We start from the raw sequence: 20,431 nt of genomic DNA on the forward strand, positions 1-20,431 counted from the left end.
TGATGCTTATTTCTGCATTTAACACATGTGTTCCCAGAACTGATATGGCTTGTGTCAATTGCCCAGTTTTAAAAAAATATTGTTGCATAGCCTCACTGGAATTAATTCAAATGTTCGGGAATGACAACAAGGATTTGTATTTTTTTAAAAACTTTGCATGTTGTTATAAAGAGCAGTGAGTTTAAAAATATGTGATTAAAAGAAAGTTTATAATCTTTTATCCAAGATAGCTTTATGGTACACATTATGCTTTTAAAGATAATACTATTTCATTAAACCCAAGGTTCATGCTTTTAAAAATATACTGCTCAACAATTATAAATAAGGAAATCATGAAACTTGCAGGCAAATTGTAGGAACTAGAAAAGATCATCCTGAGTGAGGTATCCCACAAGCAGAAAGACACACAGGGTATATATTCTCCTATAAGTGGATACTAGACTTATGAGATAGGATAAACATACTAAAATCTATATACCTAAGGAAGTTAAACAAGAAGGAGGACCTGGGATAAGATGATGAATCCTCACTTAGGAAGACAAATGGGATGAACAGATAGGAAGTAGGAGAAAGCAAGAAACAGGACAGGAGCCTACCATAGAGGGCCTCTGAAAGACTCTACTTAACAGCATATCAAAACAGATGCTGAGACTCGTAACTAAATTTTGGGCAGGGTACAGGGAATTGTACGAAAGAAGGGGAAGTTAATAAGACCTGGATAAGACAGGAGCTCCACAAGGACCAAATATATCTGGACAACAGGGGTCTTGTCTGAGACTGATTCTCCAACCAAGGACCATGTTTGGATATAACCTAGAACCCCTGCTCGAACGTAGCCCATGGCAATTCAGTATACAAGTGGGTTTCCTAGTAAGGGGAACCAGGTCTCTGACATGAATTCAGTGCCTAAGTCTTTGACCTCCCCATTCCCCGTGGGAGGAACAACCTTTAAGCTACAGAGGAGGATATTGCAGCCAGTCCTGGTGAGACCTGATAAGCTAGGGTCAGAAGGAAGAGGAGGAGGACCTCCCCTACCAGTGGACTCAGAGAGAAGCAGGGAGGAGATGAGAGAGGGAGGGTGGGATTGGGAAGGAATAAAGGAGGGGCCTTCAGCTGGTATACAAAGTAAATAAACTGTAATTAATATAAAAAATAAAAATTTAAAAAACCTATAACTTTCAAATATGAGTAACAATCTGAACAAAGTTTATTTTCAAGAAAATTTTGAAGGTGAATGGCTTTTGTTAAAGCACCAACATCTGGTAAACTATTATAATAGAAGCATATTTTAGTTATAAAGTGAAAATTTTCTGTAGATTAAAAATTTTGTAAATAAAATGCAGTTTCTACGTAAAATTAACCAAGAATATTGGGAATTAGCAGAATATAAAAGGTGCCTGCCGATAATTAAAAATCATTGTGCAAATATTAAAAAAGATAGTTAGGTGATCATATAGATCCATCACCTTTGAATCAGAATAAGGAAATAAAGTCAAAGCTAGCATTTTTATTCATTTCATTAGTAGTAGTAAGAATTGATTGATTTTACATTATTAAAGTCATATTGTTGGCAATAAGTTGAAGGAATAGAACAACTGGTAATACCTGCTTAAAGAACAAGAATTACAGAATATAGAACGGCAGAGAAACACATAAAGAGATGTTCAACATCCCTAGCCATCAGAGAGATGCAAATCAAAACGACCCTGAGAGTTCACCTTACACCTATCAGAATGGCTAAGATCAAAAACTCAAGAGATAACACATGCTGGAGAGGCTGTGGATGAAGGGGAACCCTCCTCCATTGCTGGTGGGAATATCAACTGGTACAACCACTATGGAAATCAATCTGGCACTTTCTCAGACCATTAGGAATAGTGCTACCTCAAGATCCAGCTATACCACTCCTAGGCATATATCCAAAAGATGTTCAAGTACACAACAAGGACATTTGCTCAACCATGTTTGTAGCAGCTTTATTTGTAATAGCCAGAACCTGGTAACAATCCAGATGTCCATCAACGGAGGAATGGATACAGAAATTGGGGTACTTTTACACAATGGAATACTACTCAGCAATTAAAAGCAAGGAAATCATGAAATTTGCAGGCAAATGGTAGGATCTAGAAAAAATCATCCTGAGTGAGGTATCCCAAAAGCAGAAAGACACACATTGTATATCTTCTCACTTATATAGACCTATAAGATAGGATAAACTTACTAAAATCTGTACATCTAAAGAAGATAACAAAGAAAGAGGTCCAGGGGTAAGATGATCAATCCTCACTTAGAAAGACAAAGGAGATGGACACTGGAAGTAGGAGAAAACAAGTAACAGGACAGTAGCCTACCACAGAAGGCACCTGAAAGACTCTACTTAACAGTGTATCAAAGCAGATGCTGAGACCCATAACTAAACCTTCGGAAGAGTGTAGGGAATCATATAAAGGAAGGAGGAATTAGTATATCCTAGAGGGGACAGGGAGCCCCACAAGGTCCAAATATATCTGAGCACAGGGGTCTTCTATGAGACTGTTTATCCAACCAAGGACCATGCACAGACATAACCTAGAACCCCTGCTCAGACATAGCCCATGGTAGCTCAGTATCCAAGTGGGTTCCCTAGTAAGGGGGACAGAAATTGTTTCTGATATGAACTCATGAGCTTCCCATCTCCCCTGAGGGAGGAGCAGCCTTGCTAGGCCACAGATAAGGACATTGCAACCATCCTGAAGATACCTGACAAACTAGGGCCAGAAGGAAGGAGAGGAGGACACCCCCTCTCATTGGACTCAGAAGGGAGCAGGGAGGAGACGAGGGAGGGAAGGAGGGAGAGGGCTACAGCTGGGATACAAGTGAATGTATAAAATTATTAAACTAATAGTCCAAAAGTACCTGCAGATACTCAAATCCAAGTAAAGCAAAACTGTTTTGTTCGACTGCATAAAAATGATAAACACTTTTATTTTTTTACTTTAAAAAATGTATTTGTTTGAAGCTAAGCATGAAGATACATGCCTTTAATCCCAGCATTTGGGAGGCAGAGGCAGGTGGATTACTGTCCATATGAGGCTAGCCTGATCTAGAAAGCAAGTTCCAGCACAGCCAGTGCTACACACAGAAAAACTCTGTTTCAAAAAATTATTTGAAAATTTTATACATAATTATTATGTTTTGATCAAAACCACTCCTACTCCCTGTCCATCAATTCCTCCTATTCCTCTCAAAGACACTTTTCTCTCAGTATTATGTAATGTTTTTTTAATTGAGTTCACTTAGTGCTACCTGAATATACATGTGTATAGGGCCATCCACCAGAACTTGGAAATGTGTGCTAATAGTCTCATTTTCCTGTGTTTCTGATAGATTAGCATGTCTTTTGATTTTGGGGGTTACTGGTGAATTCATGATGTCCTGATTTTTGTTGGATATGTTTATGCCAGCCAGCCTCTAGCCCTCTGCTTATCTGTAACCTTCTCTGTTTATTCCTGGATCCTGTACTACAGAGTGGGTCTGTCTGTCTCTGAAGCCTAGAGTATTCTCAGGAAGATGAAAGAAATTTACTGGTATGAGAATAGATGTTACTGTTTCAGCTGTGGGTAAGACAGGAAGATAACATGTGCATGTGCACAAGGAAGTGAGTGTGTGTGGTAGTGTGCCTTGAAGGACCTGGTGTTAGTTTGTGTAGATGCCTCAAAGGATGGAATGCAAGTGCAGGTGGGAGTGCTGGAGTGGTTTGCCGGCCCAGTGTGCATGTGTGTGTGCCTGTAATGCCTCAGTGGGCCACAGTCCTGTCATACTGTCCTCCAGGCACTCAGATCTTTCTGAAAAGCACTATCTTTGCTCCAGGAATAATTTTCCTGGACTCCACTGGGATCCCCAGAGAACAGGGGCTTCAATGTTGAAGCCCAGGGATTCTTATGTTGCCTACACTGTGGGTTTGGGTGGGAGGGATCTGATGTCTGACTGCTAGAGTAGAGGGACCCTGGTTCTGGGACTATCCAGGTACTCACTTGAAGGTGCACTCACTCCCAGGCCTATGCAGAAAGCACAGGGGTTTCCTGGTTCTCTACTCTCAGACTTGTGCCCACAGGAGCAAATGATAGTGTAGGAGATTTGTCACTGGTGCCTACTCTTTGGCTGCTGGGCAGGGTGGCCAGTACTTAGTGCAACCTTGTTGCCTCCAAAGAGCAGGGATGCCAGTGCTTGAGGCAGCTACTGCTGCAACTAGGGCAAAAGAAAGTGCAGGGATTCAGAAGTTCACTACTCTCAGCCCACAGAGACTTCCATAGGTGACCTGGATTCAAACTTTCCCAGCTTGTGGGTTGCCCAATCTAGCCCAGGAAGACCCAATAACCATGTTCTGGCATAAGCCCCCTTACTAGTTTTGGAGTTTTGAATCCTCTGCCCCTCAAATATGGTGTGTGCTGGTTCCCAACACTTAGAGTCCCCCTCCCCAGTTTTAAGTATTTAAACTAACATCATCCAGTTAAAATTTCCTTAAACATATGATTGACAGACAATGCTGCAAAAGAGGAACTAAAGAATAGAAAACTCAAATAACCTGCATGATCCTATAGCTAGTCAGTTCCAAAACATATTTTATTTATCAGGTATTCTCAAGCTCTAATCCTACAATTATTGGATTATATATTATGTTATATAGCACAGTCAATGTGGAATAATGAATCAATACATTAATAACAAGAGACATTATTTAAATATATTTAAAAATATATAATCATATATTAATTATAATTATGTCATATATAATTGTATATCATCTGATATGATACATAATAGTCAATATCATTATGATATACATTATAGTTATATAATTTATATATTATATAATAGATAATATATAAGTACATTTATACTAATTTGTAAAATATAAACTAATTTTATATACATATACATAATATAATGTTAATATATTAAAAATATTAAAATAATATCTAATGATTCTCATGTTATATTACATTATGATATAATATATTTATACTTATTATAAATATTATGATATAATTATTATGATGATATAATTATAAACTTGTTCAATCACTTTGGAAATCAATCTGGTACCTTCTCAGACAATTAGGAAGAATTCTTCCTCAAGATCCAGTTACACCACTCCTAGGCATATATCCAAAATATGCTCAAGTATACAACAAGGACATTTGCTCAGCCATGTTCCTAGCACTTTATTTATAATCAGAATTGGGAAACAACCCAGATTCCCCTCAACTGAGGAATGGATACAAAAATTGTGGTACATTTACACAGTGGAATACTACTCAGCAATTAAAAACAAGGAAATCATGAAATTTGCAGGCAAATGGTGGGAACAAGAAGGGTTCATCCTGAGTGAGTTATCCCAGAAGCAGAAAGACACACATGGTATATACTCACTTATACGTGGATATTAAACATATAATATAGGAAAAACATACTAAAATCTGTACACTTAAAGAAGCTAAGTAAATAAGAGGATTCTGGGTTAGATGATCAATCCTCACTCAGAAAGGCAAACAGGATAGACATTGGAAGGAGAAAACAAGGAACAGGATAGGAGCCTACCACAGAGGGCCTCTGAAGGACTCTACCCAGCAGTGTATCAAAGCAGATGCTGAGACTCAAAACCAAACTTTGGGCAGGGTGCAAGGAATCTTATTAAATAAATGAGAGATAAAAAGATCTAGAGGGGACAGGAGTTCCACAAGGAGACCAACAGAACCAAAAAAAATCTGGGCCCAGGGTTATTTCTGAGACTGATACTACAACCCAGCATCCATGCATGGAGATATCCTAGAACCCCTGCACAGAGGTAGCCCATGGCAGCTCAGTCTTCAAGTGGGTTCCCTGGTAATAGGAACAGGGACTTTCTCTGACATGAACTCAGTGGCTGGCTCTTTGATCACCTCCCTCTGATTAGAGAGAAGTCTTACCAGACAACAGAGGAAGACAATGCAGGCAGTCTTGATGAGACCTAATAGGCTAGGGAAAGAGGGAAGGGGAGGAGGACCTCACCTATCAGTGGACTTGGGGAGGGGCATGGGAGTAGATTATGGATGGAGGGCATGATTGGAAGGGCATGAGGGAGGGGCTACAGCTGGGATAAAAAGTGAATAAACTGTAATTTAAAAAATACGTTAGGGAGATCCAAGATCGCAGCGAACAGGGCACACTGTAACTGACTGCACAGGATCCATAACTCCAAAATTGGTGTGTAGAGGGGCAGCTGAAGCCAGAACATAGATATTGAGGCTTCCTGAGTGGGAGGGGAAAACCCATGAGCTTAGACCATTTGGATGCAAGTCACCCAGGGACATCTCCTGGGACTGATAGTGGTGAATATTCAACCCCCCCCTGCACTTCCCCTTGACTCAAGCACAAGTCTCCCTTCTCAATGGAGGCTACCCAAAGTATCCACTGTTCCAAGAAAGGGTTTCCCTGCGAGATAACTGAAACAGCAGGAGTGTGTCTACCAGTTCTCTGGCGGCAGGCAGCTCTACAAGCCTCTCACCAGACATCTGTATGGGCCTCCCAGGTCTGCGGGCATCTGTCTAGGTTTCCCAGGGGAGATCAACAGGCGAATGTGCCTGCCTACCATTTCTGCAGAGGTGGTGGGCCACAATATGGGCCTCCTAGGGTCTCCCAGCAGGCTGTGTACCAACCTTCCAAGTCTGCTGCAGCAGAGGCTTGGCAGCAGCTAGCCCTAAAAGGAGCCTCCATGCTCCCTAAATGAGACAACAGAAGTGGATATCCCAAGTAAGGGCCTCCCTGCCCAGCAGACAAAGAGTGGACATTAAGAGTTAACAGTTCTCCTAAACTCTCAGTTGCCCCAGCAGGCCCAAATCTGAGAAGAGAACTGGAGGAACCACTTGCTTTCTGGTTAGCCCTGTTAGCAAGTGAATGTGCCTTCAAGTGAGTGCATACAGAACCCCAAATCTAGGTTCCCTCTAGGCTAACAGCCAGACATCTGATCCTTCCCACCCAAACCCTCACTGTGGGCAATATAGGGATTCTTGGGACAGCATTCTCAACATTGAAGCCCTTGTTCTGTGGGCCTACAAGTGAGGTGCAGGCAAACAATTCCTGGAGCCCAGACAGATCTGACTACCAGGAGGACAGGAAGAAAGGCCTATAAGCCACTAAGGTATTCAGGGCACCTGAGTATGCACATTGCTCCCATGAACAGTGCCAGCTCCCACAATCCCTCCTGTGCTTAGGCCCCACATTCCAGGTATCTACATATTCTAGCACACTGTCCTTCAAGGCACATTTTCACGCACATGCTTGTACTTGCTCACCAGCACTTGTGAACCTGAGACTTCCTCACGTATATACAGCCTGAAACACCAACATCCACTCTCAAAAGGATAGACCTATCTCATCTTCCTGAAGAATACCCCAGACACCAGAAAAAGATGGACCCAGTGTGAAGTACATACTCCAGGAAAAAACATTGAAGTTTACAGAGAAGCAGATGGCTAGAGGTTGGCATAAGAACACATCTAAAAAAATCAGGACATGGCTTCACCAGCAAACCTAAAAATCAATGGACATGTTAATTCATCAGAAACACAGGAAAATTATCTCAGTCCTAGGCTTATCTAAATAACAGAGGCAAATAAAGAGGTAAAGTTCTCAAAGAAATAGAGGCAAATATAGCCAAACAAGGGACACGGGAAGAGGTATGAATAGAGGCATAAAGAAAAGAAACAAACAAAGTTCTCAAAGAAATACAGGAATCTACAGCCAAAAACATAGAGGCAGAATTAGAGGCAAATTTAGTGGCATATAGAGAGGAAAGGAACAAAAAAAAATGAGGCCATCATGGAAAAACAGTAATCCACATTCAAACAGATGATGGAAATTGTGCAAGACATGAAAAGAGAATAAGAATCAATAATGAAAACACAAACAGGTAAAACCCTGGAACTGGAGAACTTAGAGAAAAGATCAGGATCCACAAAGTTAAGCATCACCATAGAATATAAGAGATGGAAGAGAGAATCTGAGGCACTGAAGATACACTTGGTGAAATTGATACATCTCTCTCAAAAAAAAAAGAAAGAAAAAGATTTCCATAAATATACAAAAAGTATATGGAACACCAAATAGACTAGACCAGAAAAGAAATTCCTTATGTTACATAATAGTCAAAACACTAAATCTACAGAACAAAGAAAAAATAATAAAGACAGCAAGGGAAAAAGGCCAAGTAACATATAAAGGTAGATCTATCAGAATCACAACAGACTTCTCAACAGAAAATATGAAAGCCACAAGGGCCTGAGCAGCTGTCATGCAGACTCCAAGAGACCACAGATGTCAACACAGACTACTAGAGCCAGCAAAGCTTTCAATTAGCATAGATGGAAAAAATAAAATATTCCATGACAAAACTTAACTACACAGCGACCCAGCCCTACAGAAGCTACTAGAAGGAAAACTCCAATCTAATGAAATCAACTACATCCAAGAAAGCATAGGATATAGATAACCCACAACAAAAATTTAAAAGAAAAAAAAAACCATAGAAACACAGTAACACCACCAACACCACAATAAAAAGAACTAACATTCATTAGTCACTATTATCTATCAACATCCACAGACTCAAATCTTCAATAAAAAGACACAGATTACTGAATGGTTGTGGAAACAGGATCCAATATTCTGATGCATCCAAGAAACACACCTATGCAACAAAGATAAACACTAACTCAGAATAAAGGGCTAAAAAATGTTTTTCAAAAAAATGGACCCAGAAAACAAGCTTAGGTAGCTATCCTAATATCTAATAAAATAGACTTTCAACCAAAATTAATCAAAAAATTATGAGGAAGGCATTTCATTCTCATCAAAGGAAAAATCAACCAGGAGGACATTACAATTGTGAACATCTGTGCCCCAAATACAAAAACACCTACATTTGTAAATGAAACATTATTAAAGCTTAAATCACACATCAATTCCAACACCTTAAGAGTGGGAGACTTCAATACTCCACTTTCACCATGGGACAGATCAGAATTGAAATAGGGAAATAATGACACTTACAGAGGTCCAAAATCAACTGGTCCTAATAGAGCTCTACAGAACTTTTCACCCAAACTCAAAAGAGTATTCCTTCTCTTCAGCATCTCAAAGAAGCGTCTCAAAAATTGACCATATAGTCGGGCACAAAGTGAGCCTCAACAGATACAAGAAGATTGAAGTAATCCGTGTATCCTATCAGACCACCATGGCCTAAAACTAGACCTCAACAACAAGAGAAATGAAAGAAAAAAGCTACATACACATGGAAACTAAAGTACTCTCTACTCAATGACATCTTGGTCAGGGAAGAAATGAAAAGAAAAGAAAAGAGAGAAATTAGAGACTTCCTAAAATTCAATGAAAATCTAGGCACCATGTACCTAAATTTATGTGACACAATGAAAGCAGTTCATAGTATAAAGTGCCTCCAGAAAGAAGTTGGAGAATAGCAACCTAATGGCACAAATAAAAGCCCCAGAAAAAAAGAAGCAGACATATCCAAGAGGAGTAGCAGATAGAAAATAATCACACTCAGAGCTGAAATCAATGAATTAGAAACAAAGAAAACAATTCAAAGAATCAATGAGACCAAGAGATGGTTCTTTGAGAAAACCAACATGATAGACAAACCCTTAGCCAAACTAACTAAAACACAGAGAGAAACTATCCAAATCAGCAAAATCAGAAATGAAAAGGGGGATATAACAACAGACACTGGGGAAATCCAAACAATTTTTAGGTCTTACTAGAAAAGACCATATACCACAAAATTTGAAAATCTAAATGAAATGGACAATTTTCTTCATAAATTTCATTTAGCAAAATTAAATCATTATCAGATAAACAGGTTGAATATTCTTATATCCCCCAAGGAAATAGAAGCAGTAATCAAAAGCTTCCATTCCAAAAGAAGCCCAGGGCAAGATGATTTCAGTGCAGAATTCTACCAGACCTTCAAAGAAGAGCTAACTCCTATTCTTCCCAAACTATTCCACAAAAGAGAAACACAAGGAACATTACTAAACTCATACCATGAGGCCACAGTCACCAAAATACCTAAAGCACACAAAGACACAACAAAAAAGAGATATTCCGAACCTATCTCTCTTATGAATACTGATGCAAAAATACTCAATAAACACTTGCAAACTGAATCCAAGAACACATAAAAGATATCAACAACCATGACCAAAAGACAAAAGGACTGAGAAAGAAATTAGGGAAACAACACCCTTCACAATAGCCACAAAGGACATAAAGTACCTTTGTGTAACTCTAACCAATCAAGTCAAAGACTTGTATGAAAAAAAACTTACAGTCTCTGAAGAAAGAAATAGAAGAAGATATCAGAAGATGGAAAGATCTCCCATGCTCATGGATTGGCAGGATTAACATAGTAAAAATGGCCATCCTACCAAAAACAATCTACAGATTCAATGCAATTCCCATGAAATTACTAACACAATTCTTTACAGAACTTGAAAGAAAAATTTTCAATATTATAAGGAATAACAAGAAACCAAGAATAGCCAAAACATTCCTCTACAGTAAAAGACGTTCTGGAGGTATCTCCATCCATGATCTCAAGCTGTACTATAGACTAACAGTTCTAAAAACTGCATGGTACATTCATAGACACAGAATGGTGGATCAATGGAATCAAATAGAAGACCCAGAAATAAACCCACAAACTTATAGACACCAGATTTTTAACAAAGATGCCAACACCATACCATGGAAAAAAGATAGCATCTTCAACAAATTATGCTGGAATAACTGGATATCCACATGTAGAAAAATGTAAACAGATCCATACTTTTCACCCTGAACAAAATTAAAATCCAAGTGGATCAAAGACCTCAATATAAAAATGGACACACTAAAGCTGTTAGAAGACAAAGTGGGGAAGAGCCTTGAAATCATTAGTATAGGAGAAAACTTCTTGAACAGAACATCAATAACATAGGCTCTAAGATCAACAATCAATAAATGGGACCTCATGAAACTTAAAAGTTTCTGTAAAGCAAACGTCACTGTCATCAGACTGGGAAAGGATCTTCACCAACCCTCTATCTAACAGAGGGCTAATATCCAGAATGTATAAAGAACTTCAGAAGTTAAACAGCAACAAGTCAAGTAGTCTAATTAAAAATTGGGTACAGAGCTACACAGAATTCTCAATAGAGGAATATGGATTGGCATATTAAGAAATTTAAGAAATGCTCAACATCCTTAGTCATCAGGGAAATGCAAATCAAAATGACCCTGAGATTTCACCCTGTTCATAGCAGCTTTATTTGTAATAGCCAGAAGTTGGAAACAACCCAGAAGTCCCTCAGTTTAGTAATGGATACAGAAATTGTGGTACATTTACACAATGGAATACTATTCAGCAATTAAAAACAAATAAATCATGCAAATTATGCAAAGAAATCATGGGCAAATGGTGGGATCTAGAAAAAAACTTCCTGAGTGAGGTATCCCAGAAACAGAAAGAAACACATGGTTTATACTCACTTATAAGTGGATATTAGACATATAATATAAGATAATCATACTAAAATCTACACCAAAGGGAATTAAGCAAGAAGGAGGGCCCTGGGTAAGATGCTCAATCTTCCTTCAGAAAGGCAAATAAGAAGGACATCAGAAGAGGGAGAAAACAGGAAACAGGACAGGAGCCTATCACAGATGGCCTCTGAAAGATTCCACTCAAAAGGGTATCAAAACATATGCTGAGATGCATAGCCAAACTTTCGGCAGAGTGCAGTGAATCTTATGAAAGAACGGGGAGATAGAAAGACCTGGAAGGAACAGGAGCTCCACAAGGTGAGCAACAGAACCAAAAGATCTGGGCACAGGAGACTTTTCTGAGATTGATACTCCAAACAAGGTCCATGCATAGAGGCAACTTAGAAATCCAGCACAGAAGTAGCCCAAGGCAGCTCAGTATCCAAGAGGGTTCCCCAATAATAGGACCAGGGACCATCTCTGACATGAACTCATAGGCTTGCTCTTAGATCACCCCCACCTGAGGGAGGATCAGCCTTACCAGTCCACAGAGGAAGACAAAGAAGCCAGTACTGATGTGACCTGACAGACTAGGTTAAGATGGAAGGGGAGGAAGATCTCCCCTATCAATGGACTTGTGGAGGGTCATGGGAGTAGATGATCAAGGGTGGGTCGGATTGGGAGGGAATGAGAAAGGGGTCTATAGCTGTGATACAGTGAATACACTGTAATTAATATGAAAATTGTTAATACATAAATTTCAAAAAAATAAATATTATGATATAATTATTAGGATGATATATAATTATAAGTACTATATAATTATTTTTATAGTATACCACATATTATATATTATAATTGTTATATGATATATATGTGATATGTGATGTGATATGTAATGTATGATGTATGATTTATGATATATGATATATGATATATGATATATGATATATATGTCATAATATATGTTATGTGACATGTAATATATAATATATAAGATAATGTAATTGTTATATAATATATGTTATCTGATATACAATACATATAATATATTATAATTGTGATTTAATATTGTCATACAATATTATATTATTAATAATATAAAATAACATGTTATCATAATCACCCATACCATTATCATGATTAATTTGTTCATTTATATATTACATATATTATAATATAAAATATTTTATTGTTAACAATATGTGCATATATGATTATATGTTATAGACATGTTATTAATTTATAATATTAATAATATACAATATGACAATATTTCCTATTAGTAATGTATTAATTCAATTTGCTATATTGATTCCCATAACTGAGTCATTATTGATATAGTATTACTAAGAAGAGCTACATTCTTTTAAATCTTTGTGTATTTTTCATAATACCTATTCTCTTCTTCATGATACTCAAGTAAATTTAGCCAAAGTGTCTGTTATGACCTCATTTTATGATTGCTTTTTAAAAGAAGAATTTTCTGGTAAATGTACAGTTATAATTTCTGCTTTAAAATGCATTTTGTGGCAATACTCACCCCACCACAAGGCCATCTTTTATGATAAATACAACTACCTTTTTTTTTTTTTTTGTATTCTCTTACTATTTTTCTATCTATTTGTGTGTGTTATTTATCTGGTTGTCTTGTAGATACACACTATTGGATCATGTTTCCTTTATCTGTTCTGTTAATCTCAGCCAATTAAATTGAGTTTTCATCCCATATGCACTTAATGTAATTGGTGTTAATTTAGCTATACATGTGAAAGTCTACAATATGTTTTCTCTGTTCCTCCAATACTGTAGTTTATATTCCCATAGGGACATTTTAAAATGACATTCTAACCAATGTGTTTGTTTTACTATAATTTGTTTTAATTATAAGTAAATTCAATAGTAAACAAAACATTCCTCCTATTGTGTTCCATTTCTTCTTTATTCTGTGCTGTTTTTGTCAAATTATCATATAAATAAATGACCCAAAATACAGTTTTATAATTATACTTTTGTAAGATAATTAACATAAATCACAAAATATTTTAGAAGTTTGGAAACAACAGCAACCAAAACAATATTTATTTCATTTATACTTCCCCATATTGTGTTTTTCTCTGTTTATTTGTGTCAATTTGGGTCACTAATAGTTCTGCTCTAAAGATGTCCTTTATTATTTCCTATAGGACATATATGCAAGAAAATATTAATCTCATATTTTTCTTCAGTTGGTAATGTCTTAATTATTGTTTACATTTTCACTTATTTTTTAATGAGTTTCATCACTTATGGAATTCTTCATGGGCAGAGTCTTCTTTAACAACTCTATATGTCATGTGACTTCTACTCACCCTCAGTACTTTTTTCAAGAGAAATCAGTTAATCCTAATGAGTATTTCTTTCTTTTATGTCACTTATTTCATATCATTTTCAAGATTCCTTCTCTTTGTTTTCAAGAGTTTGACTATGGTTTAGGTGTTAGCTTCCTTAAGTTTATCCTCTTTGGACCATGCTCAGACTTTTGAATTAGTAGCTAAATATATTTAATCAAAGTTGCTGAGTTTGCAACAATAATTTTCACAAGTATCTTTCATCTCTTCTTCTCCCCACTTCTTCCATGCAGAGAGTCCTGTTACACAGGTTGCTAAGAGTACTTTCATTTCGCTTTGTGTTTTCTTTTGTGTTTCAACCAAACAACTTTTTAAATAGTTCTATTTATTTACTTGCTTATCTATTTATTTATATCTATGTGAATGTGTTTGCATGCTAAGACATGTGTGGAGTTCAGAGGACAACTTGTGGGAGTCTGTTCCCTCCTTACATCGTGTGGGTTCTAGGGATTGAATTATTATGCTTAACATCGAGTATGTTTAAAAACTTAGCCATCTCACCAGCTCAACCTCGGTACTTCAATCGTAATTTCATTGTCATACTCTCTTCTGAAATTACTATTGAGTTCTGTTGTTGAGAGCGGCCCTGAGCATGAATTGAGTGGCAGGAGGAACAAATGAATACAATGAGATTGTAAGAAGGTGATCCAAAATACATAAAATAAATGAAATTTATTATTTACCAATATCAAAAGGTTAAGGGTATTAGTGGGAAATTAACAGATAATCTGGCAGTGGCAGATACTTCAAAGAAACCTGTGAGTGTATGGCTTTATGCAAGGTCCCTTAGCTTTTCTTATTTCTTTTGTTTTGTTTTTGTTTTGCTTTTTTGTTTCTTTTGTTTTAATTTTAATTTTTTTTCACAAATTACTCATTATATATCTTGATTTTAGCCTTTTCCTTCAATTCTTTCTAGTCCCACCCTTGCTCCCTCTTCCCCACTATCCCCTTCCCCTAGTCCACTGAAAAGGGGAGTTCTCTTTCTTTGCCATCTGCCCATAGCTTATCAAGTCTCATCAGGACTACCTGGAACCTCTTTCTCCGTGGCCTGGCAAGACTGCATAGCCAGCGGCTACTGATCAAAGAGCAGGCGATCAAGTTCATGACAGAGGCATCCCCTGCTCCCCTTACTCAGAAACCCACATGGAGACTGAGCTGCCACTCGGCTACATCTGAGCTGGTCTAGGTCCTCTCCATGCATGGTCCTTAGTTGTTGCATCAGTCTCTGCAGGACCCCCGGGCTCAGATTTTTTATCTGTGTAGGTTTTCTTGTGAAGCTCCTGTTCCTTCCATGTTCTTCTATCCTGACCCTCCTTTTCTTCCATAAGACTTCTGTGCTCTGCCCAAAGTTTGGATGTGTGTCTCAGCATATGCTTCAATCCCCTGTTGGGTGGAGCCTTTAAGAGGATCCTCTCTAGTAGGCTCCCTTCCTGTTTTCTCTCTTCCACCCCTTCTGGTTCCATCCTATTTACCATTCTGAATGAGATGTAAGCATCCTTCCTAGAGTCCTCCTCCTTGGCGTTTAGGTCTTTAGGTCTTAGTCTTTAGGTCTGTAGATTTTAGCATGGCCATCCTACCCACACACTTGCTTATTAGTGAGTGTATACCGTGAATGCCTTTCTGTTTCTGGGTTACCTCACTCAGAATGATCTTTTCTAGTTTTATCCATTTGTCTGCAAATTTCATGACTTCCTTGTTTTTAATTGTTGAGTAGAATTCCATTGTGTAAATGTGCCACAATCTGCATCCTTTTCTCTGTTGAAATCTTAGCTAGAGCAATAAGACAACTAAAGGAAATCAAGGGGATTCAAATTGGAAAGTAAGAAGTCAAAGTATCACTATTTGCAGATGATAGGATAGTATATGTGAATGACCCCTAAAATTCTACAGCTGATAAACACCTTCAGCTGGATACAAACTTAACTCAAAAAAAAAAATCAGAAGCCCTCTTGTATACAAAAGACAAAAGGCTGAGAAAGAAATTAGGGAAACAACACCCTTCACAATTTCCACGTATAACCTAAAGTACCTTGGTGTAACTCTAACCAAAGAGTAAAAGACTTGTTTGAAAAAAAAAAAAAAAACTTTAAGTTTCTGAAGAAAGAAATTGAAGAAGATATCACAATAGCCACAAATGACATAAAGTACCTTGATGTAACCCTAACCAAGCAAGTCAAACACTTGTATGAAAAAAATTTCAAGTCTCTGAAGAAAGAATTAGAAGAATAAGTTTCTGAAGAAAGAAATTGAAGAAGATATCACAATAGCCACAAATGACATAAAGTACCTTGATGGAACCCTAACCAAGCAAGTCAAACACTTGTTTGAAAAAAATTTCAAGTCTCTGAAGAAAGAATTAGAAGAATAAGTTTCTGAAGAAAGAAATTGAAGAAGATATCACAATAGCCACAAATGACATAAAGGACCTTGATGTAACCCTAACCAAGCAAGTCAAACACTTGTATGAAAAAAATTTCAAGTCTCTGAAGAAAGAATTAGAAGAAGATATCAGAAGATGGAAAGATCTCCCATGCTCATGGATTCAAAGGATTAACAGTGAAAATGGTCATCCCACCAAAAGCAATCTACAGATTCAGTGCACTTTCCATCAAATTACCATAACAATTCTTTACAAACCTTGAAAGAAAAATTCACAACTTCTTATGGGATAACAGCAACAACAACAACAAACTAACTGAGAATAACTAAAGCAATCCTCTGCAATAAAAGATCTTCTGGAGTTATCTCCATCCCTGATCTCTAGCTGTACTATAAAGCAACAGTAATGAAAACTGCATGGTACTGGCATAGTTTTTCTTATTTCTTTTTCTGAATTCTAAGAGTGGTTGTGCATTTTCAAGTTTAAAGTAAACAGGTGGCTTATTTACATGATTCTAGTGCCGAACATTAGATTGTATGTCATCGACAGCTGTGATGTATGTTAAATTTTGGATGAGGGAAAACAAGCCACATAACATCAACCATTTGGCAAGAAGTTTGAATTAGCCTGAAGGCAGTAAAGTCCAACTAGATTTTAGACAGCTTATATAAGGCCTAAAACTAAATGCCCAGACAACAACTATCCTAGGCAAATTTAAAACATTTATCTTTATATTCTCAAAAACTTTCTTTTCCCTGGCATAACTGCTGTTGAACCTTTTAATGGATTATTCTATTTCAGTTATTAGACTTTTAAAATTCAAATTGTCAATTTTGTGTATTTTTTTGTTTATTGATATTCTATATTTGGTGAATCATCATTCTCAGGGTATTTGTAATTCTTTATATATGTTTTCTCTTAGTGGTTGGAGAGTATTTTAAAATAACTGATAGCTGGACTGGAGAGATGGCTCAGCCATGAAGAGTTCATACTGCTCTTACAAGAGGATCCAAGTTTAGTTCTCAGTACCAATGTCCAGAGGCTCACAACTAACTGCAACCTGTAACTGAAAAGGGATCTGAAGCTCTGACCTTTTGAGCACTTACAGCACACATGCTCATGCATACTTTTGCATAGATTCATACACATGTGATAATTAAAATAAAATAAATCTTTAAAAACCAATGAAACTGACAACTGAGTATAGTGGTATATACCTGTAACCCCAGTACTTGGAAGGCTGAAGAAGGATAATAGATTCAAGGCAAGCTATAATGACCCAGAAGGCCAAGAAGCTGGGCTATGTAATTAGGCCCAGTTTCTTTTTAAGGAAGGTAATTACAAAACACAGTGAGACAATCTTGGATGTTGGAAAACAATATTTAACTGTCTATAGCAGTAATACATACTCTTAACCATGGAGCCATCTTTCTAGCCCCTCTATTTGATACTTTCTTATTTTGTGTATGACTCACACTTTTTGTGGTAGGTAATGTGTAATTTTGAAAACTACATTTTAAATCATATAATTTGTCAAATGTATAAACCAGGTCTCCAGGACTGTTCTGCTGCTCTTTTGATGTGTTACTTTTCTAAATATAAATATAAATATAAATATAAATACTATAAAATCTTTATTCTTTTTAATCTATAGCTACTATAAATGTCCTCTTATATACAGTAGCTTACAAGAGTGGATAGAACTAGAAGATTAGATAAAACTAGTAGCTATAATAACTTAGTAGATGAGATAGAATTTTCCTTCAATTTCTGTTATTAATTTAATTGCTAACACAATCATAAAATAATTACAAGAAATTAAATAATAAATAGATGAGACATATGCATAACAAATGGCAATATGATGAATTTAAATCAACACAAAAATCCTATTTTTTTCTTTTTAGTTGAAAATACATTTTTCACAGGACATATTGTGATCACAGTTTCTCCTCCCTCATCTCTTCGTAGATTCTCCCCTTCACATTCTTTCTCTCTTTAGAAAACAGGCAGATAAAAAATACCTGAATAAAATAAAACAAAGAAATACATATATGTGATCTCTCACTTTCTCTCATACACACTCATCTCTCTCTCTCTCTCTCTCTTTCTCTCTCTCACACGTACACACATGATAAAAACACAGAATTGGAAACTGTAGCACACAGCAAAAGACAAGTAATTTTTAAAAAGGCCCAAACAAAACAATATGAGTCAAAAAATAAAAGGCAAATTACCAATGAGTTCATTTTGATGTTGGCCATATACTGCTGGGAATGGGGTCTTTTTTAATGTGTGATTTGTATATCCAGTAAGACTCCACTGGAGAAACTAATTTTTCCTTTGTCAGCAGTGGTCAACTAGAGAAAACTTCCTCATTAGTGATGGGAGATTGTCTCCATTTCTCCCTCTCAGCACTGGAAACCTGTCTGGCTTAAACTTGTGTAGGCCTTTTGCATGCTGCCACATTTTCGATGAGTTCATATGTGTATCGGTCCTGTAGTATCTAGAAGACATTCTTTTCTTGGAGTCATCCATACACTCTTACTCTTACAATAATTCTGCTTGACCTCTGACCTAAGGGGAGGGGTTTGGTGAATACATCCTATTTAGGACTGAGTGTTCCAGGTTCTCTTATTCTCTGCACAGTAAGTTTAAATTAACTGAATACAAATATATAACAGAATAAGTAAAACCCACCTATATGCTCTCTAAAATAATTTACTCTAAATACAAAACACCAACTATAAGATTAAAAAAGATTATGAGGACTATGTGACCCATTGCTGCCTTCTTGACCATTGTTCAGTGCTGTTGACATCATCGCTAGGAAGGAGCACTAGATTCCCACCACCAACTCCATCCACCCAAAGGGATAGTTTCTAGAATATACAAAGAACTTTAAAAAAATAACTATCAAGAAGACAACCTAATTAAATATGGGGCATGTGTTGTCACTGGCCAACAACTCCAAAGAACTAACTTATTCCTACAACTGGATTTTTATTATTAGTTAGCTTCTGGTGTCTAATAGGGGTATTATGACCTCATTATAGGTAAATCCAATTTTAATTCTCTTGTATGTTATATGTATGTAGGTATGTATTTTAGGAGGCTTCTGGAGTGATAGGTTCCAACACGACATTAACACAAAATAAAACAAAACAAAACCTCTAGTATTACTTGCTATTCACAGCTTGCTTTTCAAGTCTGCCCTTCTCTCCCCTACCATAATTTTTTTAATATTTTTTATTTTTAAATAATTTTGTACACTCACTTATATCTCAGCTGTAGCCCTCTCACTCTTTCCCTCCCAATCCTCCTCTCCCTCCCTTATCTCCTCCCTGCCCCCTTCCGAGTCCACTGAGAGGGGGTGTCTACCTCTCCTTCCTTCTGGCCCTAGCTTATCAGGTATCTTCAGGATGGTTGCAATGTCCTTATCTGTGGCCTAGCAAGGCTGCTCTTCCCTCGGGGGGGGAGGGGGGAGAGGTGGAGAAGCTCAATGACCCAGACATTGAGTTCATGTCAGAAACAATTCCTGTCCCCCTTACTAGGGAACCCACTCTGCTGAAGGTTTGGTTATGGGCCTCAGAATCTGCTTTGATACACTGCTAGGTAGAGTCTTTCAGGTGCCTTCTGTAGTAGGCTACTGTCCTGTTACTTGTTTTCTCCTACTTCCAATGTCCATCCCCTTTGTCATTCTAGATGAGGATTGATCCTCTTTCTTGTTTATCTTCTTTAGGTATACATATTTAAGTATGTTTACCCTATCTTATAGGTCTAGTACCCACTTATAAGTGAATATATACCATGTGTCTCTTTCTGCTCCTGGAATATCACACTCAGGATGAGTTTTTTCTAGATCCCACCATTTGCCTGCAAATTTCATGATTTCCTTGTTTTTAATTGCTGAGTAGTATTCCGTTGTGTAAAAGTACCACAATTTCCATTCCTCCTTTGATGGACATCTGGGTTTTTTGCAGGTTCTGGCTATTACAAATAAAGTTGCTATAAACATGGTTGAGCAAATGTCCTTGTTGTTTACTTGAACACCTTTTGAATATATGCCTAGGAGTGCTATAGTTGGATCTTGAGATAGCAC

Source organism: Meriones unguiculatus, chromosome X (genome assembly GCF_030254825.1).
Source record: "Meriones unguiculatus strain TT.TT164.6M chromosome X, Bangor_MerUng_6.1, whole genome shotgun sequence".
NCBI classification, from domain to species: Eukaryota; Metazoa; Chordata; class Mammalia; order Rodentia; family Muridae; genus Meriones; species Meriones unguiculatus.